This window comes from Lactuca virosa, chromosome 6, assembly GCF_052849685.1.
Source record: "Lactuca virosa cultivar CGN04683 chromosome 6, Lactuca_virosa_CGN04683_v6, whole genome shotgun sequence".
In the NCBI taxonomy this organism is placed as follows: Eukaryota; Viridiplantae; Streptophyta; class Magnoliopsida; order Asterales; family Asteraceae; genus Lactuca; species Lactuca virosa.
Window position 1 is genome coordinate 106,795,233 of NC_136431.1, and position 19,119 is coordinate 106,814,351.

Sequence of the window (19,119 nt, forward strand, 5' to 3'; positions counted from 1 at the left end):
GTATACTTGTGCGTATTTCTCCATTGGAGCCGTTTCACGCATGGCAAGAAAATGAGCGCTTTTAGTCAGGCGGTCGACGATTACCCAAATGTTATCATGCTGTCTAGCAGTCTTTGGCAATTTGGTAATAAAATCCATGGACAGTTCTTCCCATTTCCATACAGGTACACTAAGGCTTTGTGGGGTTCCGTAAGGCTTTTGGTGCTCTGTTTTGACTTGTAAACATACTAAGCATTCCTGTACATATCTTCCAATTTCTCCCTTTAATCCAGGCCACCAATAATCAGCTCTTACATCATAGTACATTTTACTTGTACCAGGATGTATTGACAGTTTAGACTTATGGGCTTCATCTAAAATCTTCTTTCGTAATCCATCAATCTTCGGAATCCATAGCCGATTCTTGAATACCTTCAGTCCTCTTGGATCATTAAGTAAAACATCGGTGTAATGTACCATTCCTTCTTTCTTCACATTTTCTGGCTTTAGGGCTTCTACTTGCTATTTCTCTAGTTCATCTAAAATAGTGAACTTTGCTGTGGTGTGAGTAATAGCATAACACATACTATTACGATAAACCTTTCTGCTAAGTGCATCGGCAACTACATTAGCCTTTCCAGGATGATATAGGATTTCACAGTCATAGTCTTTGATCAGCTCCATGGCTCGTTGTTGTGTCATATTCAGAGTTTGCTGACTGAATATATACTTGAGACTCTTGTGGTCGGTATACCATTGACATTTTGTACCAAAGAGGTAATGTCTCCAAAGTTTTAGGGCAAATACCACTGCAGTGAGTTCGAGATCATGAGTGGGATAATTCTTTTCATAATCTTTCAGTTGTCTTGAGGCATAGGCTATCACTTTACCACGTTGCATCAACACACAACCGAGTCCTAATCTTGAAGCATCGCTATATACAGAGAAATCATCATCACCTTCTGGAAGTGATAAGATCGGAGCATGGGTCAAAAGAACTTTTAGAGTCGAGAAAGCTTTTTCTTGGGCTTCACCCCATTCGAACTTCACTTCCTTTCGTGTAAGACTCGTGAGAGGTACGGCTATACGAGAAAAGTCTTTAATAAATCTCCGGTAATATCCCGCGAGACCCAAGAAACTACGAATTTCGGAAGCATTACGGGGCACTTCCCAATTTTGAATAGCTTCAATTTTAGTAGGATCTACGGATACACCGTCACCAGAAATAACATGGCCGAGAAATTGAACTTGGCGAAGCCAAAATTCGCATTTCGAGAATTTAGCATATAGTTTCTCCTTTCGAAGAAGTTCTAATACCGTACGAATATGAATGACATGATCAGCTTCAGACTTGGAATAGATTAGAATATCGTCAATGAATACGATGACAGATTTATCGAGCATTGGGCGACATACCCGATTCATCATATCCATGAATACAGCAGGAGCATTCGTTAAACCAAACGGCATAACAAGGAATTCGTAATGCCCATATCGAGTACGAAAAGCAGTCTTCGGTACATCCTGCTCGTGAACTTTCAACTGATGATAGCCAGATCTTAGCTCAATCTTTGAGAAATAGCTAACACCCTGAATTTGATCGAACAAATCGTCGATGCGAGGTAGTGGATACTTGTTCTTGATAGTCACCTTATTCAGCTCACGATAATCAATGCACATTCGCATCGATCCGTCCTTCTTCTTGACAAACAATACCGGAGCACCCCAGGGAGAGGTACTTGGTCGGATAAAGCCTTTGTCAAGTAATTCCTGCAGTTGGATCATCATTTCTTTCATCTCAGCTGGCGCAAGACGATAAGGAGTCTTAGCAATCGGAGCAGCACCAGGCATAAGGTCAATTCGGAATTCTACTTGCCTGTCCGGAGGAAGTCCAGGCAATTCTTCGGGAAAAACATCTGGACATTCCTTAGCAATGGGAACATCATTCACCGTTTTCTTATCTTCTTTCGAGACATCGACCGTGTAGGCCAGATAGATAGAACACCCTTTCGATATGAATTTACGGGCTTTGAGGAAAGATATTATTTTTAAGGTTCCTTGTTCACCATAGACATAGATAGGATTCTCCCCTTCAATGGGAATACGTACTATCTTTTCATAACACAAGAGGTCTGCGTGGTTCTTTGACAACCAATCCATGCCGAGAATAATGTCAAAGTTGGGCAAGGAGATAGGAATTAGATTAGCAAGAAAATTGTAGCCTTCAATTTCTATAACACAATTCCTATAGACTTTATCGGCAAGTAATGATATATTTCCAGCAGTCTCTACGTGAAAGGGTTGCGCGAGTGCATAGCAAGCAATTTGAAAAGAATGCGCAAATTCATAAGACACAAAAGAATCTGAGGCACCAGAATCAAATAAGATGTGAGCAGGTCTAGAGTTAACAAGAAATGTACCCGTCACAACATTCGGGTCCCCGCGTGCCTCTTCTGTGTTGATCTGGAATGCACGACCCTTAGCTTTTGGAACCTCCTCCTTTTTAGTTGGAGTACCCCTTGATTGTTGAACAGGAGCTTGACTTTTCGCCGGTTGTTTAACGAAAGCTTGACTTTTCGCCAGTTGTTGAACGGAAGCTTGACTTCCCGTCATCTGACTAGTAAGAGTGGGGCAAAAACGCTTCCTGTGGCCAGTAACACCACATGCAAAGCATGTAACACCTTTCATTGGACACACGGTCCTCTTGTGTCCTACTTCTCCACATCCAAAATAGAGCACGGTTCTTTCCTCTAGTCTGCATTCGCCCGGATGATTCTTTCCACAATTTCGACAAGCTGGCGACTGAAGAGAAAAAGATTGTGACCTGCCGCGGCCACAAAAAGCACTCTGAGATTGTACTTGCTTGCTAGGTTCAGATCGAACGGATTGAGTTGGTGGAATAGGGGAAGCAGGAGCAGTCCTTTCAGTACGTGGATGTTTCGGAACAGTAAGAGTGGCACCACGTAGTTCTAAGTCATGCTCACGCCTTCGAGCATACTCAACGGATTTATCGAATGATAGAACCTCCCGATTGGCAACGAAATCGTGGATTTCGTGCAGTAGTCCCTCCATGAACAACTGAATTTTCTCGTCTTCAGTTGGGATATACTTTGTAGCAAACCTTGCTCTTTGATTAAACTGAGTTTCATACTCATTCACAGTCATTCCTCCCTGTTTAAGCTCGAGGAATTCTTTCTCCAACCTCCTCCTCATGTCTAGAGGACAGTACTTCTCTAGCACACGAGTTTTGAACATTTCCCAGGATAAATTCTCCTGGTCAAACTTGCTGAGAGCTTCATAGGTTGCTTCCCACCAGACCAAGGCTTCTCCGATGAGCATTGTGGAAGTATAGTTAGCCTTGTCTTCAGCATCTACATGAGAAATACGAAACACTTTTTCTGTGTTCTGGATCCAAGTAAGAACAAAAATTGGATTAAGAACACCAGAAAACTCTGTAGCACCGCTACTCTGGAAATATTTAAACGAGGGACGCTTCACCTCTCCTCTCGAAGATTCTCCAGTGGCTTTCTCTTTTCCTTTATCACCACTCTTTTTGTGTTCTTCGAGAGTCTGTCGAATAACACCGGTAAGTTTACCCAAGAGTCGCTCCTCACGAGGAGATACTGGAGTATTCACTTCCTCAGGTTGAGGACCTTCACCAACCTCGGGGGTATGGCTACTAACCTGTTCAGCCATTGCTCTGCAATAGGGAGTAATATTGTATTTTAGAATATTAGGGTTTACTATTACCTAATACTTTTATATATATATTTCCTATGGTTTGTATCCCTATACTTACGATGATTAAGTTCATATATTGAGCTTCCAATAGTTTAAGTCTAAATACCAATCCGTGGAATTTAGTTCACTTAAACCACTGCTCTGATACCATGATTGAAAGAACCCCTTTCTATACTTTCATATTTTTGAAAGACCCAAACTTTCATATTTGACAATTGTTATTCCGAAACATGCTACATGCATATTCATAAAACAATATTTTATATTGATAAAACGGTTACAAACTACTGGATACAAACCCACTATCTCATAGTGTTATATATTACATAACTTCCCAGGATTCTATAGATTTATACATATGGGAGTGCAAAATACAATAGTTTCAAACTATTCGAAAATCTTCTATCAATACAGTAGTTTCAAACTATTCAAAAATCTGCTACCAATATATAACTATACTGGATGCTTATCTCCTGCAAATTAGTTAAACATTGAGAGGGGTAAGCGGTGGCGCTTAGTGAGTTCAATAATAGATACAATATAAAATTATGTCATATATATACTGTAATATGCCAAAAGCAAAGAGGAACAAGGAACAACAAAGGCATAATGCGAAAAGCTTTCCATATTAATCAATGAGACATAACAAATTCCATACTTGATATAAAATCAATAAAGTTTCAGCACAAATTGCACAGTAAATACTCAAGAATATCATTTTGCTAGAATATTTAGGCTTTCAGCCTTATCTTAGCATACTACCGAAGCCAAAGTGATGCCTATGTCATACACTTTATGGTCAACGGTTCATACCAATACCCAAGTGATCCTTATGTCATACACTTCAAGTCAGAGGTACAGCCTTGCTATAAAATAGCAAATACAACAACTCGAGATGATAACATGGAAAAGCACATAGCACATATAACACATAACATACAATTGTTCCTATATATTAAACTCACCGAGAAATAACCGGGGGTCAAAATAGTAATTCGGGCAGCACTTCGGCTCTAAATATGACTTTCTTCGTTGAAAACCGGGAGTTTTCTTGAAAACCGGGCTCTGCGAAGGTAGAGCTTCGAAACCGAAAAGATAAATTTTTCGGACTTCTCGGGAATCTCGGGGCGCATTTCGGGCTTTGGAATAAGTATCGGGGCTTCGGGGGAAGTCAGAATGCAAGAAAATGTTGAAAAGGGGTGAAAAAGACCAAAATTCAAACTCTTAACCGGGAGGTCTCGCACCCCTTATATAGGTGCGAGCCTTGGATCCGAAGCGAGGGGGTGAGGGCACGCGGCTGTGAGGTTCGGACCAGGTGGCAGCAGGGCGAGGCTCGGATGGACAGGTGCTTTCTTCGCATTGGTTGGATGATGCGGCTTCTGGCTTCGGATCGGGTCGGCTGCGTCGGTCCAATGAGAGGGGGACACGAGGGTCCGAGGAGTGTCCGCGGGGTGTCTCCTGGGAAGGTGTCCGGGGCTTAGTGGACCGCAAACTTGGTCCAATCAGAAGGCGACACAGCGAACCTCGGTCCTATCAGGAGGTGACACGTGGAGGCTGCATGCGAGGGATGACGTGGCAGCACTATTCATGCGATTTTTCTCGAAAATTGTGCCAAATCTTGTAAAATCCATAACTTTCTCATACGAGCTCCGTTTTTGAAGTTCTTTATATGCACGCGTAGAGAAAATTATGCTCTACAACTTTCGTTTAGACTTCGTCGGAGAATTTTGACTTTATTTTTATATTATTATTTTTAACAGACCGGGACTGGAAAATCCGTTAAAAATTCATAACTTCTTCATCCGACGTCCGTTTTCGTCAGACTTTTTACCGTTGTACTACTAATGACGAGACCTTTGATTCTCGTTTAGGTTGTGTCGGCTAAAAATCACTCGATCTAAAATTCGAGTTTTTAGCTGTCTACTGCTAAGCTGAAACTTGTAAAAATCATAACTTTACGAAGTCAGATTTTGGCGTTCTTTTTATCGAACTTCTCGGTTTAACGAATACTACGACTTTCATTTAGATCACTAAGGCTAAAAAGTAGTTTATCAAAAACTCACTTTTTACGTCATTCGGCACCGTGCCGGTTTTATCGCGGATCTTCGATTGGTCATAACTTCTTCGTTATAACTCGGATTTCGATGCGGTTTTCGCCTATATGTTTCTAACGAGATTATCTACAACTTTCAACAATAAAATTTTACTTATTTCAAGTTTTATATTTTCGCTAAATTTCACTATTTAGCTTTTAATTGGAATCTCATAAGACTTCCAATAATTTATGAGTGATTCTAAACATAGTTTTACCTTATTTCTAGTAAAAACTATCTGTTAGAACTCAATACTCAATATCACATAATATTTCATAATATTATTTATATAAAACACAATCTCAAAACGTGTATGTTACAATAGCCAAAACAGGGGTTGCTGTAGGAGTAGGAGTAACAACCGACTTCCCTTTAAGACCACTTTCGGCGGTCTTTAGAAGTCCTTGAAGCTTGCTGAGTGTAACTTCCTCCTTGTTCATGTGGTATGTCATGCAGAATTGATCATAACACGAGGGTAAGGAGTGCAAAATGATGTGAATTGCCAACTCCTCTGGAAAGTTCACATTCAATTTCTGCAAACGGTCCACATACCTTTGCATTTTCTGCATGTGGCCCGTGATGGGTTCACCATCCTTCATTCGGGTTGTTATCATGGAGGAGATTATGTCATACCGCTCTTGACGAGCACTCTAATGGTACCTTTCCATCAAATCCTGGTGCATCTCAAAAGGGTAATAGTCCTCATAACACTTTTGGAGCTCGTCTGTCATCGTGGCCATCATGATACATGCCACTTTGGTGGCATCTCTCTCATGTGTCCTGTATTCAGCGATCTCCTCAGGAGTAGCAGTAGACTCATCGAGTTCCTTAAGCTCCTTGTCGAGGACATATTCCTTGTCCTTATAACGAGTGACCATCCTGATGTTCCGGATCCAATCCATAAAGTTGGAACCATCGAAGATGACTCTCCCACAAAGGTTCATGAGAGAGAAGGAGCCGGTAGGGTTAGAGCCCGAAGCATTGTTGGAAGACATCTGAAAAAGAAGAAAGACAAGTTTAGATTAGATATATAGAGTCCTTAATAAAACACCCAAATGTAATATTAAGGCTAGGACCCAACACAATATATTATAACTTAGAAGAGGGATGCCGTAGTCTAAGCTATAACATATTTGAACGTAGGTGAATGACGATTCACCAATTTCCACCATGAAAACGAAATAAATTATTAGGTTTTAATTGGTTTTGAAATTCCTAGATTCTTTTGAGATTCATTGAACTTTTCAATAGCATGTTTCAATCTCGATTGTGCCCTTCAAGTTTTGTGATTGGGATGCCGAGGATCACAAAAAAAGGTGTGAATAACCATGCAAATTCACTTGGTACCCTTAACATTATCACCTAATCAATGTGCCGGTTAACCACACACGCTCCACCGATCCATGATAAACATTAAGTCACCCTTTGTTATCCTTACTAGTCCAAGTTAGTGTGCCGGTTAACCACACACACTCCACCAACGACTTGGTAAGGTACAAAGTGTGAATTTCATGGATTAGCACCATTTTCACATTTTCCTAAAGTAACTAAGATTGGGAATTTATAAAAACATTTAGTTACTTTATAATAATCATTATACTTTTAATGAGAATTAAATTCATTATCCTACCCGTTCGGCTAACGACCCTCCACCGATCAAGGAAGCGGTGGGTGAGAGTGGACACCCATTAAGCTGCCATTTTATAGGCAACAACCTTATACCCCCCTTATAGACCGGCTTCGTGAATGAGGCCTACTAACGGTAAAACGACTTGATCTTATACATATATAAATATTAACCATTAATCTTATAATAGTATAAGGTTTGAATTTTAACTTTTAAAATCCTAAGGGTTGGAATTAAAGTATTTTAATGTGTGTGTGACTTTACAAATTCCAAAACTTGAGGGCAAGTTTTGAAACTATTCAAAACTTTTCATTTCATAACTTATGAGTTAATGGTTCATAAAAATGAAGACTCTTCATTTTTATGTAACTTATGTGTTTTAAATAGACATTAAAGAAAGTGACCTTTGGAAATCCATAACTTGATGACAGATTATGGATTCCATTAAAACACATAATTAATCAAGAATTAATCATTAAAGAATTCAACAAGTAATTCCTATGATCTAACAATAACTCATAAGAACATGAATATCATATCAAAATTTCAAGAATCATATGAACACATATAAAACATGGAATTTTGATATAAGCCATTGTAAATGCATTAGCACAACCATTACACCATCTAAAACAAGTTTTAAAACACCAAAATAGTTTAGGGTAATGTTTCTAGTCCATTTCCAGCAGCAAAAGTCAAAAAACTGCAGTCAGAGCCTCCTACTCGTCGAGTGCAGGAACCTACTCGATGAGTAGGATGAATTTGTACTTGGACTCGTCGAGTCCCCCCATGGACTCGGCTAGTCCACTGTCCAGACAACTCAATTTTTCGATTTTTTCAACAGTTTGCCTCAAGTATTCAAGAAAACAATCCTAGGCTCTGATATCACTGATGGGTTTTGAGCATCCTAACACTCCTATGGTGTACATGCAACCCTAGAAACCTTGGATCTATGTTTTACTATGAATACATGCAAATTTGTTTTCCAAGGTTCATAACCTATCTAGCATGGCATGGGGAACTTTAAACATAAAAGCTAGAAGAATTACATACCTTTCAATAGTGAGTTGATTCCTTGGAGTTTGAGAGCCAAGCACCAATAATGTGGATGCCTCAAATGGAAGTCACAAATCACCACAAACTTTGGAAAAACTATGAGAGTGTATGTTTGCTTGTAGAAATCGGCCACCTTCTTACACACACACTTAGTGCCATTTCAAGCATCATAAGCTCCTTTATATAGTGTGGAGGATTAGGGTTACATCCATGTAAACCCTAATACCCATGACTCTTCCTTTCCAAGGATCCATGGGTTAAAAGCTCCATGGACTATCCATGGACTCCCATGCATGCCAAGCCCATTCCAAATGAGTATTAGCCCACACTACATAAAATACAAGAGCTCATATTTAATAAGTCACCTTTTTGATCACCAAATTAATTCTAAATTAATTTATGATCAATACTAATTAAATAATATGATTTCATATTAATATATTATAACTTATAATATATTAACAAATCATAAACATACAATTCTCAAAGGATTAACCATACAAATAGTTCGGGTGAAGTGCAACCCAATTGGATCATGCCGGGTCGGGTCAATTATATACCAAATAAAGTTATGGACTTAGACACCTTATCCAACAAGTTATTCATTAAATTTGTGTAAGATTAGAAAACTTAATGCAAGAAGCATGTTCAAAGGAATGTACTTTGAATTTAAGACTTCTTTTCCATGTAATTGCTCTCTATTAGAATACTTTGTAATGTCTGTTGCCAAGTCTTTGTGACTTTTGTGCATAGTCGTTACAAGAGGATCATTGCATATAAGTTTAGAATCTAACAGATTTCAGTAAATAGCAAAGAATATTGTATTCTTACATTTGCGATAAGGATTTGGGATTATGAAATGAGCATAATTGGAATCATGTTTAATTGATCTATTTCACAAAGTAAGGATCGTAGACAAACATAGTGTGCATACTTGGAGTATGGCATAACTATTGTTTTGGACAAACATAGTGTGCATGATTGGAGCATGGCATGACTATTGTTTTAATTCAAGTATTAGGTTGATAAATCGAAACATTATACAATGAATAATGTGTAATCAATATGGTGATAACTAAAAGGTGTTTTATTTATATTCATAAGTTCCGAGACCATATTAGATTCGATTATTCTTGTGTTTCACTTTGCATGTTTTGACTTCCTGAATAACTAGGTTATTCAAACTCTCCATAGTCAATCATACGTTGAAAGTAGGTATGAATCAAGACTGTCATGAATTGGGCTTGTAGATGTCTTAAGTGTTTAGACATAGCAAAAGTTGTTGTAGCATTCATGAGTGCTCTTGGAATGAGATTCGAGTATTGGATTAAACCCACGCTCATTTGAATCACTTCATGGATTTTATCACGAGTGATCATGAGACGATAATATCTTATATTCTTCAAACGAAGACGTGTGAGTTGTAGTTGTGCGTCGGTTGCACATTGAAATATGAAAACGCAACCAGTAACTTGGTTGTTATAAAACATATCGTTGTGTGTAATTTGATGAGTAAGTACAAGCGAACATTTGGGTCAAAGTTTATCTATTCCTTTTACCCTGGAGGGATAAAAGCGATATCTGTGGGCCCCTCGATGATTTGGTGATGACAAACGTAAGTGCTCGGCCGGGCCTGGACTGATTTGATTTGTTAAATTAGTCGGTCGTCATAAATCAGAAATCGGGAAACAACAGATGGACAGAGAGTATGATTATAATCTATGTCTCAGTCCATATGGTATCTAGAATGGAGGAATATATGATCCCTTATCTTAAGGATACATCATTGACTAGGTCAGAGTTCGAAAGCAACTTTTAAGAGCTACGATTGCTAGTCGGGATATTGGAGTCATATTTGCAATAATTGTTTTAGACTTATCCAAGTGGGAGACTGTTGGATTAAATGTCTAAGCCCATAACTATTATTGGTATGTACTCAACCCGAGACTAGCATGGTCTATTTGGGTTGCATAACACCAGGACAATTTGTTAGGATGGACTCTTGAGAGAAGGTTATATATGATTTGTTAATATATTATAAGTTATAATATATTAATATGAAATCATATGTTTTAATTAGTATTGATCAAGAATTAATTTGGAATTAATTTAGTGATCAAAAGAGACTAATTAAATCTATGGGAACTAATTATGGTAATTAGTTATATTTATATGTGTTGGGCTTATGATCCATGTTGGACCAAGTTTATGTATGGATACATAAAGAGTTGGGCCACATGAACCATGGATCTTAAAACCCATGGGTATGGATTTAGGTTATACCCACGACCCTTGAAAATCCAACATATAAATACATTCTTCATGACCTAAAAACGCCACTTTTAGTAGTGCTTCTTTTCTTAGAGAAATATGGAGGTGTTTTGGTGCATGGAATTCTCTCTCAAGAGTCACCTTTGTCCTAGGTGAGTTGAGATTCCATTTGAGGTGCAACACTTGGGGCACTAAGTTCTTAAAGGCCAAAGTCTTTCTAGCACCACCAAATACATCAAGACTTCAAGCCACATAAAAAGGTATGTTACTCTAACTAGTATCTTGTATTGTTTATGTCAAATTGCATGCTAGTTATAGGTTTAATGCCTTGGAAACTCCTTTGCATGTATAATTAGTGAAAACATAGATCCAAGGTATTTAGGGTTGTATGTGCACCATAGGATGTTGTAGTATACAAAACCCATCAAGTACATGATGACTGGTGTATGGTACCATCAGAAGCAAGTGAGTAAGTAAAATCAGTAGAAGTATATTCACCCCTTAAGTCATACATGAAGCACTTGATCACAGTCGAATGTTGAGTTTTAACAAGAGCTCTAAAATTGTTGTAAATGCTAAGGAAATCATATATGTGTTTCATAAGACAAACCCATGTATATCGAGTATAACCATCTATAAAGTATACATAATAGGTCGACCCACCCTTTGTGGATACTGGTATAGGACCCCACACATCAGGATGGATAATATCAAAAGGAGCAGTAGAACAAGAAACACTATTACTGAAAGTTAAAGAAGAGAATTTTGCCAGTTTACAACCATTAGAGGCCAAATACTGTCTGAAACTCTTAAAAACCTTGGGATCCAATGTGGATGGTGGCATGTTTCCAATATATTATGTGTCAACTGGTGGTGTAGCAGCAACAACAAACTATGGAGGACGAGGTGTCCATAAAGGAGTACTAGAGGAACGTGACTGAAACTTCTGCTAACTAGACCTATTCTGTTGTCCCAACTGAGATTGACCAGATTTACCCTTGTTAACTAACAATGGACATTGAGCTTTCCAATGATTTTTATTTTTGTAGAATGCACACTCATCATAAGCAACCCTAAGAGTTTATCGAGACCGATTAGTGGAAACAACAAGCACCTCAGGAGTGGAAGTAGGAATGGAAGTTGATTTGAATCTATTATCCGCGTGAGACTTGATACGAGTCTCTTCAAAAATCAACTCATGAACAAAAAAATCCACTAATGGAAAGGGGGGAGCGATGAAGAATCGTTCCACATAGGCCTTCAAAATCATAATACAACACCATCAAAAACTCGACCAAATGTTGTTCTTCCCTTCTAGCAATATAAAGCTCAAAATCTTTTAACTCTTTAGATTCAGTAAGAGCCAATTGATCCCATAAATCAGACATAGCAACATAGGAATCTTGAATACTCATATCATTTTGTTGAGGGGCACGAATAACATATTCTAATTGATAGTATTTAGCAAAGTTGGACCTAGTATACAATCTCTCCAAATAATTCTAAACTTCCTTTGCTATGTCATATTTAGCCAATTGCATACCAATAGACTGTATAACAAAATTGTTAATCCAAGTAATGACCTTGGAGTTATCAATCTCCTAAGCATCAACCAACAAATCGATATTCTCAGCTTGAGGCACTAAAGGTTTGGCTTTAGTCCCACCGACATAGCCCCACATATTCTTCCCACGAAGGAAGTGCTTCATAACATAACTCTAATACATATAATTCTTTCCATCTAATCGAGTACTGATTGACTGAAGGGAACCATCATTTCCAATCATGTTGGCATAGATAAATAACCAGAATAATAGATAAGCAAACATAGAATGAGAATAGCAACAAACGAGTGGAAGCAACCAATCGAACAACAAGAAATAAAACAACAACAACAAATGAACACCAACAAGCAAACGAACATCAGCAGCGAAGGCGTATCAATTGAAATGGCTACAGTAACCATAGAAAAACCTTCTAACAATGTATAAAACATTCACTCTAATACCATGATAATATTGCCATATGGTTACTAAAAGATAGAAATTACAAGCTTCTTGATGAAAAGCATAATAGCTACAAGCAAAAAAAGGGAGAATAAATACTAGCTAAGACCAAATCCTAATGGGCTAAATGCTAAATGGCTCATAAACATGTGGGCTAACAACATATGGGTTAGCTAACAATGTTAACTAACCCTTATTCCATTATTTTTCTCATACACACTTTCAAAACCATATATACTAATTATGTTTTAATACTTTGGATACAATGGATAATCAAACATGTCAGAACAAGTTTAACCTAATCAAACATAATATTCTTGTTGGGATGATAGCTTAGGATCAGTTGCCTACTCGAAATTTTGACAGGAGATGGTTGTATTTACATTCAAATCTTTGTCTGAAATGTGACTAGAATGTTTTTTTGTTTTGTACCCTATTTGTCAAGTTCTTTTGTAAAACAAGGTCAATAACCAATTGAACAATAAAACCGGGATGAATTCATGTTTTTATTCCTATTTATTTCAATCTCATGTCCATTTTTAATTTGGTGGAAAAGAATTATCCACCTAAATTCGAACCAAATTCATTGTTTGATTTGGTGCTTGTAATGACCTTTTTAATCATATTGATGTTTATGATTGACAATTTGTTTAGAGATGCTAGTGGTTTCTTTTTCATAGATTTCTAGCTGGCGTTACATTAAATTTAGTTTCATTTGAACTTGGTTGGATAGATTAATGCAAATAATTGTATCATGGACATTTATCTTCCACTTACTAAATAAATATTAATCTTGCATTAAAATAGCATATTAATATACATGATATAAGAAAAACATTTTATTGCAAAAGAAAGAACTGAGTAATTGCCCAGTGAAGTTTTGACTTCCCAGATCGTACACTAAATTTAGCAACACATTGATTTATATTGTAAACGTTAAATCAAACTAGGAACACACAAAACCACTTGGGACTTTACCCCCACATACATTAACGAGCAAGCTTAGAGATACAAGCATATTAAGATTGATCCCTAGGACGTTGGCTTTAATTGCAGTGCATAGACAAACGGCGGCCTCAAGGTCGGCAAGTCCTTGGATGAGAGAGCAACATGGCTTAACCGATGGTTAACCTAACTCAGCTTGGACCAATCCCCCTAGTAGATTAGCACAAACCCCCAGTTTCAAGGCATCTCTAGGGCAGGTTTCTGTATTTCGGTTTGTGCTTGGTATTGTGTTTGGGTTAGGTTTGGGGTTTTGGTTAGTGTTAGGGTTGGGGTTGGGGTTGGGGTTGGGGTTGGAGTAGGGATTGGGGTTGGGGTTTGGGTTGGGGTTGGAGTAGGGATTGGGGTTGGGTTTTTGTTTTGGATTGAAGTTGGGTGTTATGTTGGATGTCTCACAACCACTAACCATGACAAAGAATAAAAGATTAAACGCTATGACCAGAACAACCGACACATTAGTCTTGGATGCCATGCCGAAATGGGTTTTGAAAACTTTGACAATTATTGTGAAGGGAGAATTATGGTAAAGGATGAATGTGGTGAGGCCCTGAGGGTACAATGGAGCATTGTATAGGTGTCCGTGGAGTGATATTTTTTGTTTAAATGTATTCCCATTAAGTAATTGAGTCAAATTAATTAGCATGTTATAGTTTTTGTTTTCACCAACATTAAAGCCTTCAAAGACCTTTTTTTTAACAAAACCAGAAGCATTATACTAATTGCAAATCTACCTATTCTAATAAATAAAACCAAATTTTGCCACATGACATCTTTATAATCACCTATTTGACACGTGTCCTGCTCCTAGCCATCTTCTAATTGTAATTTCCGCTCAAACTATCATTTGCGTTTTTTAGCCGGTATTTCTAGGAAGAATTGCATTTAAAATTATGCTTTAAAGACTTTCCAACTACAAATGCTATAAATTAGGAAATATATGAAGAAATTAATCAGGCAAATATATCAATCAAATCGATTAATCAGGAATCTACCCACATTCATATCTTCCTTCTCCGTCAACTCCTCTCGCAATCTCTTTTCCTTCTTATATCGATATTTGGTTGGTGAAGATTGATACAGTCAATTGTAAAACAAAGAGAGAGGACGTAATATAAATGCATATTGCTGCTTCAAATGTTTCAATTTCTATTACAACGACAATTCCATATATCAAAAGACAAAGGCTGCCGACATCAACACAAAACCCAAATGGTATGTCGATTTTATTTCAATGGTTTCAATTTTGAGATTCAAGTCATCACTTTTCGGGTGATTACTGTGGTAGCTTTTATCCCTCCAATTGGCACGATTTCGTTGTTTCTATATGTTCTTCAATAAGTTGTTCGTCCAGGTTCCTTCATTAACCTGTTCTTGTATTATATTTACTGCTTTTGATTTTTGACATTTTTGTTGTACTTTCCATACTTCTCTGAATCAATGAACTTTATTATTTTTTTTCTTTCTTTGTATGCTTTTGTATTTTATTTTTCCTGTTGTTCAAGTCCATAGATTTAAAAATTAATGTCAAGGGCTAAAAGTTATATTTTGAAATTGAATAGCTTTAGTATGGGCTGATGTATACAAACAGAAAGTTCATGTGGATAATAAATGTGAAAAATGATTAAACTCATCGCATTCAAGGATTGCTTGCCGGACTCATTGTAGGATTTTTTTTCAACTATTCCTTTTTGTTTATTTTAAAACCTTATCCTCACTTCTTCAGCCAATGTACTATTGTTTTGTCAACACTTTCAATTGTCCACCCTTTATTTGAATTTTCATCCCAATGGTCTCATTCTCGAAACTGAAATATATGGGCCTAATTGTTAAAATCTAAGATGTCAAGAGTCAAGTAATTCCAAATCTACCCCCGGTGATCATTTTTCATTCTCTTATGGTGGTTTCCTTTTTTTATTGACAAATGTTGAGAGGTTTGATGAGCATTTTGGGGTAATAACAGCAGTATCCTTTTCAACAAAAAAGAAAAAAAGAAAAAAAAATACTCATTGAAATGCCTCACAGACACTATTTTTTAGCTTCATATCCGCTAACAACTTTTAAGTACTTTTTTTTTTCAGACTGCTGCTGAAGATGTTGTTAAGTTGTGGGATATTTGTAGCTGAGAAACTTTAGGACTTTGCGAACTCTCCAACACAATCTGGTAATTTCTATCCACTTAAAATCTAAAATCTTTAGAGTAAATGACAATTTAGCCCTATGCTTTGTTGATTTTAATGGATATGGTATTTGAGAAAAGTTTTATAGCATTTTTGTTATTGTAAAGTAGTTTTGTCATTTAAGTTAACAACTTTGATGTTAAAGTCATAAAAATGACAATTTTACCTTTTCCTTGGTTTTGTTTGTAGTTGAATTAGATGATACTGGAAGTTTCAATAGTGGTTTCATGCAAAAAATAGCAAAAAAAAGTATGTTGGTGTTTTAAAAAGAAATAAAAGTATGTTGCTATTTTATGCCATATCACTTTTTCGGGTTAAATGCAAGAAATCGTAACATACTTTTATTATTTTGTTTACTTAAATTGGATGTTATCATGAATTATTTTTAAAGTTGACTGCTTTAATGAGATTTGATAATTTCATAGATGATCCTGGTTGATGAAATGACAAATATTTGGAGCAACAACAAAACTAGGAATTGGTGTTACTCCAAACAAGGGCCCTTTTTGTTCAAGGGCCACATTTCTTAATTTATTTTAATAGGTACATGATGAGGTCTTCTTAATGAATGGGTTAATAACCTAAATGGGGTGGAGGCTCTCAATATGTATGAATCAATCTAGAAAATTACAATGGTTTTAGTAATGATCTTTCAAGTTTAATGACCAAAGAAATAAGAATCAGAAGTACATTTCCACAAGTTAATTTATTTTCAGTGAAGTAGTTTCCTTTTTTTTATGTGATGCTTTGTATGTTATAACTATTGTGGATTGACAATTGGCATCTATAATTTATCTGATGTTTATTGCAACCGCTCAGATAGCTTCAATTGACATTTGTTTCTAACATCAATGTGAAAACTAATGGGGTAAGTGAAAAAATAGAACTACGTTCAGAAGTACAATGCCTTATATGTTTATAATTTTCAAGAACAATTCCTAAATAACAATTATACAGATATGGGCAAAACTTTTATGTTTTTCAAAAAACAACTGTTTGAAAATGTATTATTAATTATAATGTCTATTAATTTTTAAAATTGTTCTATGATGTCTCCCGTGTAGTACACGGGTTATAACCTAGTAAAAAATATATGTGTGTTTTAACAGATTAATCTTTAACAAAGTATATATATTATCTTATATATCTGTTATTCAAATTTTTTTAGTCTTATATATATATATATATATATATATATATATATATATATATATATATATATATATATATATATATATATATAAAAGGTTGAGATCGGTTGAGAACTTATAGTTTCCCGAGAACCTGAGAACTAAAAGTGGACCGTTGGATTGGATTTAAGATCATAAGGGTAAGATTGTCTTTTACACCTTTTTATCAATTTAATTACATGACTATAACATGATTTAATTAAAAAAAAAATCCTTTTCGATTTTCTTTCCAAAATATCATCTTCTGACTTCAAAATTATCAAATCGACGACGATAATCATAGAAATTCCACATCGATCGAATTGTTGTCGTTGTTAACGTAAAATCGTCATTGATTTCAAAGCAAAATCAATCTTACGAGGTGATCATCTTATCTTAATTTCATATCATTCATTCTCAAATCCATTCGATTGATCTATGATTGTATTGATTTATGTTTAGTTACCTTAAATTACTAGAACGCATTCAATATTCTTTACGAAAAGTTCAATGAACTAAACTAAATTAAAAAAAACAAAGGAATAATTCATTACGAATATGTCAATGAAGGAAAAAACAAATTATCGAATACTTTACTTTTGATTTGCATATTTAAGTACAACAACATTTGGATTTCTAATACGTTTTTTTATTGAATGTAATTTGGGAGTTTTTTAGCAGTTTAATGGATTTAGAAAGAATGAGTGAAGATCTGCAAAGCACAACAAATTTTTTACCAAGGTAGTGATTCATAATTTTCTTAATACGTAACGTATGGTATTAAAATTTACTTATTTGATATTTATATTAAAATCACATTTAAATCACATATCAATCATATGTGAATCACATTTTGTTTATATGAAAATAGCATGTAAATCACATATGAATCATATATAAGTCATATGTTATTCATATTTGATTTGTATTTAAAATCACATATGAATTATATGTGAATCATATTTGATTTATATGTAAATCACATATGAATAATATGTGTTTATATGTAAATCAAATTTTAATCAAAACTTATTCATTTGTGATTTTCATTTAATTACATACAATGACAATAAATAAATATATAATATTACTTTTAAATAATTTGATTTAAAAGTAACATTTTTTAAAATTATCAAATAATTACAATATGTGAATAATATTTGATATTTTGAATAAATATATAAATCAGACCTGATTCTCATGTAAATATAATTCATTCTGATTTATATGCTATTTATATTTGATTCACATATTATTAATATGTGATTCACATATTATTAAACTGTAACTAATTTGTGATTAACATATGAATCACATCTGATTCTAATGTAAATATGTGAATTACATTTGATTTACATGTGAATCATATGTAATACATTTGTAATTTACATGCTATTCATATGTGAATTACATATGATTTGCATATGAATTACATGTGATTCATATGTGAATCACATGTAATTCATATGTGATTCACTTCTGATTTACATATGAATCATATGTGATTTAATTGTGATTTACATGTGAATTACATATGATTCATATGTGAATTACATGTGATTTACATGTAAATCACATGTAATTCATATGTAATTCATTTGTGATTTACATGTTATTCATATGTAAATTACATGTGAATCACATGTAATTCATATGTGAATCACATGTAATTCATATGTGAATCACTACACACTTATACTTGCTTCGTTTAAAAGCTCCAAAGACTAAAAAAAGGCAAAGTAATGATTATAGTTTTGACCACAAAAGCATCACTAAAACAACAACAATCCAAAAACATATTCAAATTTCATATTGTTAATGATCACTTGCAAAGCCTCCCTATCCTCATCATCCCCACACATCTCTTCATCAACCTCAAAACTTGTTCACTGCGTTATGTAACATCTTTATAATTACAAATCATTTATTCGCTTTCCACCTCATCAAACCTAACCTTTTTCATCTATAATAATAATAACTCATTTGCTCAGAAGAAAG

At 35.4% G+C, this 19,119-nt stretch overlaps 1 pseudogene; it reads right to left on the minus strand.

The window, feature by feature from the left end:
- Positions 1–13,719: 13,719 nt before the first annotated feature.
- On the minus strand, positions 13,720–14,247 carry LOC145120754 (14 kDa proline-rich protein DC2.15-like; annotated as a pseudogene).
- Between the last annotated feature and the right edge of the window lie 4,872 nt (positions 14,248–19,119).